The 9,748-nt window shown below is 30.8% G+C and overlaps 1 long non-coding RNA gene across 1 annotated transcript; it reads left to right on the top strand.

The window, feature by feature from the left end:
• Nucleotides 1–1,153: 1,153 nt before the first annotated feature.
• Nucleotides 1,154–9,514, top strand: LOC143047892 (uncharacterized). The gene is made up of 5 exons (XR_012969687.1): nucleotides 1,154–1,280; nucleotides 2,918–3,025; nucleotides 3,669–3,796; nucleotides 6,298–6,372; nucleotides 7,748–9,514. It is a non-coding gene; the product is annotated as an uncharacterized LOC143047892 (long non-coding RNA).
• The last annotated feature ends 234 nt before the right edge of the window (nucleotides 9,515–9,748 follow it).

The raw sequence follows: 9,748 nt of genomic DNA, 5'->3' as shown, positions 1-9,748 counted from the left end.
ACATATTGTCCAAATTATCGAGCAAATATCCTAAAATATAACATGAAAACTTTCTTATTCATTGGGAACAACTAGCTCTGTTGTAGGTTTGTATTATATCACAACAGAGTCCAAGCGTGTTATATATATATTTCAACAACTAATGTCTCTTGAGGCTAAAACATTTGAATCCTCAACTTTACACAGACATAGAAAAGTTCATAAGTTAGTTCAATATTTGAAGCTGTTTGTATCACCTGTTCAGTTGCAAGTATTGTCTAGTAACTGATTCCAAAGTATCAATGAAGTATGGCGATGCGTCAATTTGGAAAAAGTAAAATCACAAAAATACTGAACTTAGAGGAAAATCAATTCGGAAAGTCCATAATCACATGGCAAAATCAAATAACAAAACGCATCAAAAACGAATGGACAAGAACTGTGATATTCCTGATTTGGTACAGGCATTTTCAAATGTAGAAAATGGTGGATTAAACCTGGTTTTACAGTCTCATCAAATTCCGTTATATTTACATTGATGCGTTAACTAAACAGACACAATAAATACAATAATCAAAATATGGGTACATCAGTCATCATCGAATAACAATTTTTAAAGAACATTTTAACAGAACACAAAAAATCTATCTACAAACACATTCATTGATTTGTGTGTTTGACTTCAGAAAATTTTATACGTCACATAAATTTGTCGTTCAATGTGCATACAAACAATTTTAAAATTTACATAGGCAATGGTAGCATATAGGGTTAAAAAATCAAAAGTATGTAAGAATAAATTTCAGAAATAGACCGAGATTGAAAATAGTCCAAAGTTATATATAGAATTTATAAGAATCCACAAATAGTTAATTCCACTACGCGATTGAATGATTTTGACGTTTATGGTTCAACGTATTTTGTAATTCATAATAGAAATATATCATAATGAGATAAAATAGAACAATATCATACGGATCTTTTAAAGTACAGAGTCACGTTTTAAGAACCAAAGAAATACAAAAAGTCGCATATACAAAACACGCCACCAAAAAATGAATGGAAACTACATGTACCAGGGTCTGATGAAAGCACAAGTATAGTACGTGACGTAAAACGTACAATTTATAATCTGTGATTTACCCACAACAAATATTGATACAGTACAGATATTGAAATGGTTAATCACATTTGATTATATCAATTTTAACACAACATACGTTCACCTTTGTAATGATGACAGAGAAAATTGCGTTTGTTTTTATTTGTTTCTTTTTCTGCTGTACATTTCTTTTTGTTGGGTAAGTAAATATTTTGAAGAAATTAAGTTGGTAACAAATTCAATATTAATATTCAACAAATGAAAAATTGAGACAAAAATAATAATTGTAAATACTTTCTCATTAATTGAAAACATTTGTTTATTTATATAGACTTTTGCCTTTTCAGACCCTAAAGGGCTATGGATAATATCATTGTTCGTACACCAAAATGAAAATAACGTTGTGTTGTTGATTTAATTTCTTTTGTTTAGGAAGCCTTGACCAATCACAACGTTTTGGTGTACGTTTTCAAAGTATTAATCGGAACGCATTAGTCCTGAGAGATTGAAACGGTTGATTTTGATTGCTGTATATTAATTTTGTTCGTTGTTTATAGGTTTGTGAATTATTCAGGTCGTCTCTGTTCATGTTAGATTTGTTTTTCCTTTGTCATTTTCGGACTTTAAAGCTTTATCATATTTTATTTGGCAGTATGGGTTTTGCTCATTGTGAAAGGCCGTTCGGTGATCTATAGGTGTTAAAGTTTACGTCATTTGGTATGTGGTGGATAGTTATCTCATAGGCGATCTCACATTTTCTGTTTTTATATTACATATTCAATACCTGGTTTAAATACCACTGGGTAGATGCCACTGCTGGTGGACGTTTCGTCCCCGACGGTATCACCAGCCCAGTAGTCAACACTTTGTTGTTGACATGAATATCAATAATGTGGTCATTTTTATGAATTTCCTGTTTACAAAACATTTTTCGAAAAACTAAGGATTTTCTTATCCCAGGCATAGATTACCTTAGCCGTATTTGGCACAACTTTTTGGCATTTTGGATCCTCAATGCTCTTCAACTTTGTACTTGTTTGGCTTTATAAATATTTTAATATGAGCGTCACTGATGAGTCTTATGTAGACCTTTGATAACTATTTACACCACTGGGTCGATGCCACTGTTGGTGGACGTTTCGTCCCCGAGGGTATCACCAGCCCAGTAGTCAACACTTTTAACAAATGAAAATGCTTATAGGTATTGAAATTTTTTGTACATTTTAAAAATGATATGAATGTAACGGTACGTTTACATAAACCTTATAGTATGTTGGAAATTAAGCGATGCACATATGTATCTTCCTTCGTGTTGGTCAACATTGTAAATTTCATACAAAATTGTACAAAAATGAAGATACGGATTTTTTGTTATTTAAATTTGCTGTTACAAAATGTTGGATATCATTAAGAATTTAGGAATGTTTCGCCCTCATGATCATGCAAAACTTTATTCCCTGCCTGGCTTTAGGTATACATTTTTTGCCTTTTTTGGTTTATAGCTCTTCATCTGTTTATTAAGCTTTGGATTTTCAAATATTTTTGCCTCGAACATCACTAAAGAGACAATGATTGTCGCAATGCGCATCGTGTGCTAAAAAATTGGTACCGTTTATATTATCATCAGTATTTATTTCAGACTTTGATCCGGTGTTTGAAACAAATGTTTGTGGATTTTACAGAATCGTTGTCTACTAAACAAAAACTTCAGATATATAATAAATATATTATGCCATTTTATTTTTAAATGACAAAGAACAGTTCTTAAAATAAAAAAAATCTACAAATGACAATTCGCTTGCATTCTAGCCATTTTTAATCGTATTTATTATTCAGGACAACAGCCATAAGTTGTTCACCTACTGGAAACGACCCACATCTTTGTGGAGAGTTAGAGGATGTAACACAGTGTATTATGTATCCAAGCAAAGTCATAAATTGCACGTACGTAGAACATACAACAAATTATATCTTCATAAAATGTTGAATAAAAACACCGATGTTATTATATTACTTTACAGTTAATTGCATATATCCTTTGATTTGTATTTTTTTGTTTTTGTTTTGCTTAAACTTTTAATTTTATCAAAGTATCAATAACCAACAAAGAAATCTGAAAGGAAACTCAAAATCTACATAAATACAAATATAAAAAATATACATCAGAATGATAATTGACTAAAGTGATTATATTCTGTAGTTCCAAGAGACGACACACCCTTTCACTTCTCTTCAAAGACACATCCATCGATAGCTGTTCTTTGATTTGACGACCAAGGCTCAAGTTTATAAGACATATTGAAAGATGAAAAGTTACGTTACTTAACAAGTGTACTTCTGTGTAAACAAAATAATTTTCGATACGTTATAATTGTTCATTGTTACATAGATTAAATATTACAATCTTTACTTACATACAATTTTTGCATCAGTTATGAGTTTGACTGTCCCTCTGGTATCTTTCGTCCCTCTTTTAAATGCTTATCTGTAATGGTTAAATGAAAATCTTTGTCAAATTGCAGACAACTCTTAATATTAAATAGTTGCCTTAGCTTGAAAATGTTTTATATATATATATATTTTGTAGCGCACAAAACAAATGGCCATTTTGTGATGTGACAAGAAAGATTTGTGTTAAAATTGGTACAAGATGTATAAAACCAAAATGTTGTGATAAATGGACGATGATAAACGGCAAATGCTCAATTAAAGCAGGCAAGTCAAATAACCTGGTTTTTATTTAATTACTATTTTTAAAAGAAGAAGACGATACCAGAGGGACAATCCAGGAGAATTTGTAACTCGCAGAGCAACCAACAACACAATGAAAACATCGATAGACAAAAAAAAAAACATTACATGTTTAACTAAAAATTGAGCAAATTTGGAAAATCCCAGATGTTCCGGAAAATACTATATTCATGTTACTGTCTTTTGACTCCGGAGTATATATATTTTTTGACAAGTAATCTACTTGTTGGTAGGACGTTGTGATACTTTGCTAAGTAAGACAGGAAGTAAAATTAAGCTTACAATCAAATAATGCAATTTGAAGAAAAACTTTAAATGTTTGATGTATTTATTTACGATAAAATTATCGGAAAACAAAATTATAAAGGAGTAAGAGCAATTTTAAAAATCCTGGTTAAAATATTGCGTCCTGGCCATAAAAGCTTTCTTTTTGTTGTATTCTTGTGGACAAGCATTCTTAAACAATCAAAGTTATAATGTTGGTTTTAAACCACCCAGTAAACAGCTATGTTATATTGACAAGCGGGAGACATGTTGGCGCATGGGTAGGACTATTTGCGTTAAAATATTCGGACGTTTTAGCGAAAAAGTAATACCAATTATAAAAGTTTTCCATCCCATTTTAGCAAAAAACGAAATATTCAATGCCCACTTTATCGACAGAAATAAAATAAATTAAGCAAATTTTAATAAAATAAAGACACCACTAAATAAAAATAAATCATGTCCATCAAAATACAGCACTTACAGTCTAAAATATAATGTTACAAGTCCGTTCTAGCATGTAATGTATATCGTAGAGAAAAACAAATAACAAATTTACTGAACTCCAAGTAAATTTCAAATTTGAATGTCCCTTATCAAATGGCAAATCAAATCATTTCGATATAGGTTGTTGGACATTTAATAATAGTATTTATGTTTTTTTCCTGTTTTGTCAATATTCTGTATATCCATAACGGTAGCCATAATATTTACTTTACTTTACTCGTTTTTTTTCAAAAGCATTTATCTCCCAAATGAAAATGCAAACATTTTTTAGAAATGTTAAGCTATAAAAAAGAAGATGTGGTATGATTGCCAATGAGACAACTATCCACAAAAGACCAAAATGACACAGACATTAACAACTATAGGTCACCGTACGGCCTTCAACAATGAGCAAATCTCATACCGCATAGTGAGCTATAAAAGGCCCCGATAAGCTAGCATAAATTAGTGGGTTTAGTATTGTTAATATTATTCATCCCGGTAAGTTTTTGCTAAAATGGGCCTTCGAAAATACAGGTGAACGAAATTATCTTCCAAAAATTGACCTTCTCCACTTTACACAAGTATTCCCCATTCCAAACTAAAGTACAAAAATTGTTCCTGTTAGTTTCATTAATAGAATGACAAACATTGAAACAAATATCTTGTTTTAAGGAGGGACATCTTGTATAATCACTCTGATTCAAACAAACAATATTTTATAACTGACATAATCAAGATGCTTGATTTCTTAATTGACTACATCTATATAAGGACTGGAGGACGTGTTTTTCAGTACACAATCAGCATCGCCACTTCTTGACGATTTGTCCCTTATATATATGAGATTGACTTAACACAAGAGCTATTTATGAAACATTGAAAAGAAGTAACTATTTTCTTTCGCCACACGTTCCGCTATAAGGATGATGTCCTCTCACGAGACAAAGTTTGGTAACTATAAAAAGGATTCAACAGAATCAGTAAAATCTCCAAAAAATGATAATGAGGATCAAATGAAGAATACACTTTACAACAAAGGCGATGATGTCAGCTTCCCAATTGTGAACTTTCTGTATCTATATAGCAACATTCCGGCATTCGATGCTTACAAGAAAGATTTTTTAGCAAGTGATGAATTTGAAATAATCCCTTCGAAAATATTTACGGAGCCCATCACGAGTTGGTTGACCATTATGGAATATTTGCTTCCCAATGACGATGGATATGTTCCAATTGTTGTAACAACAAACCCGTGCTCTTTTCTTCGAATGTGAAATACACAATTAGACATACACATCTGCCTATCATTTCTGAGCACTAAAGCCAACCCCGATTTTTTGGCTATTTCGTGTAGCGCTGTCTCTAGTTATCCAATGTTGTGGTTTGCGTACTGTTTTTTTTTTTTTTAGCGTTCGGGTTTTTTTTTCGTGTTTTGCATTTGCATTGTCAGCTTGTTCTCGGCTTATGAGTTTGAATTTTCCTTTTTGATCTGTCGCCACTGTTTTAGAAGCAATAGGGAAATATTTGAATATTGCATAAAGTTCACTATCAAAATAAATAGCGATTAGTTTGTTAATATAATTAACCGATTCCGAGAAATATTCATTCAAACTTGTTACTAGTAATTAAAAACACAGTTAATTGACGATGATTTATTCACAGTGTAAAACATAACCATTCATATACTATGTTTAATGTAACATCAATTGTAGGTCAGCATGTCACGACGGATGACAAGACGGATGATGTAAAACATAGCATCAAAGTTACGGCACCGACGATTGTTAGTAAGTTGGCAATAAACAAATGTTAGATCACAATGTTTTTAAGTTACTTTCAATGAAAAATAATAAACAAATTTATCGTTCTTTAGTATTCCATGCTCAGTTTTAAAACTGATACTGATTGAAATGTGTTATGTCTATTAATGTCATGATTATGATATTTTTATTAATTTTTTATGAAGCTATCATAGATGTTCAATAAAATATTCTATAAAAAGACAACATCATATATCGAATAAATAAAAAAAATGTCGATAGTCTCCGAACATTTGTCTTTCGTTTTGGTTGGTCTTCACTGTCTGTATGCCTTTTTGTGTTTCTACGTTGACATGTTTGATTGATTTTATAGTGATTAAGATTATAACACAATGTTTTGATTGCCCTACTCCTATTTTTGACAGTTTTATCTATTATGTCTCTTTGTATTGTTCACACATCGTTGTCAATTATAATGGAAATTAATGCAAGTGTCATACTAGTTAGAGGTTGGGCTAGGCTATATCCACCGTTTTCTTCATAGGAAAATGTATGTACCAAGTTATTTTAAAACAAATACCACATTTGTTATTCCTTCGTTTGATTGTTTGAGCTTATGACGAAACGCGCGTCTGACGTACTGAATTATAATCCTGGTACCTTTGATTACTATTTGCCATTTGAATATGTCGAAAGCGCAAACACATCGAATGGATAACAACTGTCGTATTTCTGTAGAGAAGAACGACTCAAATAGACACTTAATAAGTTTTAGGAGTATCACGGTTTTACGGTGTTGATTGACAAATACGAATATATTTGTCTCTACTATCAAGCAATATGTTTTCTTGGTCTTTGAACTTAAAATTTTGTTATTTTACCTATTTGGTCCTATTTCGGATTGAGACATTTTAATGGCGGATGATGCATGCATAACAGTATACGCTCATCCTATTACGTTAACCCCGTCTTCACACACCGTACTGTGTCTTTGGTTAAGGTCGCGCGATTCCAACAGTGTTTATTTTCTTACCTTGATTTATGTCTTAATAATTTGAACGTCAGAAAACTGCTTTTGCCGTAACTAGCACCTTCCCTGGAGTCGGTATTTGCACAGTAACTCTGATGCCCGGTTTTGATTGCTGATAAAATAACGTTAAAAATTGAAAGGAAAATTCGTAGAACACTTGGCATTATCAAAAATATAATGTTGAAAATCATCAACACTTGTGTATTTTGGGTAACTTGTAGTGTGAATGAATTAAGATTCGGCTATTTCATCTTTGGTACAATTAGGCGTATGAAAATAGAAAAAAAAATAGCAGGAATGATCATAGACTAATTAAATTTTATTTCTGACATATGTCAACGACCTTACAACCTTTAATGATTTTTTTTTAAGTTCTAGTTGTAGTCGCAGTGATGTTGGTTATTTTGATAGTGTTGGTGGCTTTGATTAAACTCGGTAAAGCAGGACAATACCTAACACATAGCAGATCGCCACATGTCAATCAAAGATCTATCCAAAGAACACAAGCAAACGCAAGTGTGTTTACAGTTTACAACAACGAACCACCACCGTATGAAGTTGTCGTTAATTCAAATCTTCCAGAATATAGTCCACGTGATATACCACCATTATATAAAGAAAAAGAAGACACACAAATATGAAGCTTGTTTTTTCAAGTGATGAAATTGTAATTGTCCGCTACCTAGATTGCTTCCAATTGTACACACAATGAGTTTTTCTTATTTTTCTTTAATATTATTTGAATATAAAAAGTATAAAAAAAGATAACACATATAACCATCTAATGCATAAGCCGACGGGTTCTTTCATCTTAATTTTGAGTGATATTTCTTGAAGGGTTGATAAACAAAAGTATTCTATTAGAATTAAACCGAGTAATTATGTAAAATGCAAAACTATTGTGAAATTGATCATAATTATCTTTCACCAATTTAGGGATGGGGATTTGATCAAATATCAAATAAGGAAAGGGGTGTTTTACTAGAATGGTTTATCTAAATTGTAAAATGTATTTAAAAAGAATACATTATAAACTTATCTTACATTTAGTCCTGGTATCTATGATGAGTTTATTTACATACAATTTTATATAACGTATATACAATACTGTAACCTATAAATAAGTATCATAAGGACTTAAACTACATTAACAACTGTATAAATGGAACACTTTCCAATGTCATCGGAAATAATAATTAATTGATGTTACTTCGATATCGAACCTGTTCATCTATAAGCTTTATATTCAATAACGTACATTGTAGATGCAGTTTTGGTTTCAAAATAATAGACTGACAGCTGCTTCCATACTTAACTTCCATTATTTTTAATATAGATTCAAAACTAGTCTAATTTTTTAAGTCCAAATCAAGTGTCCGTAATAGCCAAACGGGAATTGCAAAGAAAAGTATTCAGTCATTATAGCAATGATTTAATTAAGCAATTATGACTATAAATGTAAAAACAATGTAGAACTGAACTGATAGCAAAGCAACACATACCATTTTACTGTATTGGAAACATTATCTCTTTTTTAAAATTTAACCTTAAATAATAAAGAAGGTTAATATTTTTGAAAAGCCTAAAAGATAAATATATATTTGATTTTATTGGTTTATTTTCTTTATTTTTTCGCCTTTATTATGAATGTGTATGTGGTGAATACATGGTGCTCCTGTCGATCTCCGTTTTTTGTTATAAGCGTATTTGACTATTGGCTATAATAATGCAAGAAGTAATCGTTTTTTCGGTTAAAACAAGCAATCCGATTAATATTTATAAACTGGCATGCGTAGAGATTTTATTAAAATATTTTTTCTGGCCTATACAATTCAGTTAAAAGGAGACAGTTGTGTGATCTATGAATGTTTTTGTTTGATATTTAATTGTTCTTTAGGGGGTCTTCGAAACATTCTTGAATTAATCGAGTTACTTACGTCTTAGTTTTTTCGATTTTCATTGCTTCTTCTAATCTATATTCTTGACTATTTCCAATTATATTGTCTGGTTATATTTCTTTTGAAAAATCTGTTAAAGTATTTTGTAATTTGTTAATATCTTGTGTGTGTATAAATGTACGTTTGTTTGTTTTCTGTTGAGATTTTTTAATGAATAAAATTATAAGACATCTGTTATAAATATATACTTGATGTTTTATACCACATGCCAATAAATTGAAATTACCAAAATTAAGTATTTAAGACTTTTCAAAAAATCTATTCATTAAAATCAAATTAAAATAAATTATGTTTTTCCCTTTGGCTGGATAAAAGCATGTTGTTGTCGTTGTCATACAGTGTTAAGCGCAAGTTCATATTATTTTGGTGATATTTCAGATCATTACACCCAACTCTAAAATATTATATTTTGATT

Source organism: Mytilus galloprovincialis, chromosome 10 (genome assembly GCF_965363235.1).
Source record: "Mytilus galloprovincialis chromosome 10, xbMytGall1.hap1.1, whole genome shotgun sequence".
Classification (NCBI taxonomy): domain Eukaryota; kingdom Metazoa; phylum Mollusca; class Bivalvia; order Mytilida; family Mytilidae; genus Mytilus; species Mytilus galloprovincialis.
The sequence above is the reverse complement of the archived record's forward strand: the minus strand, read 5'-3'. Positions and strand labels throughout refer to the sequence as shown.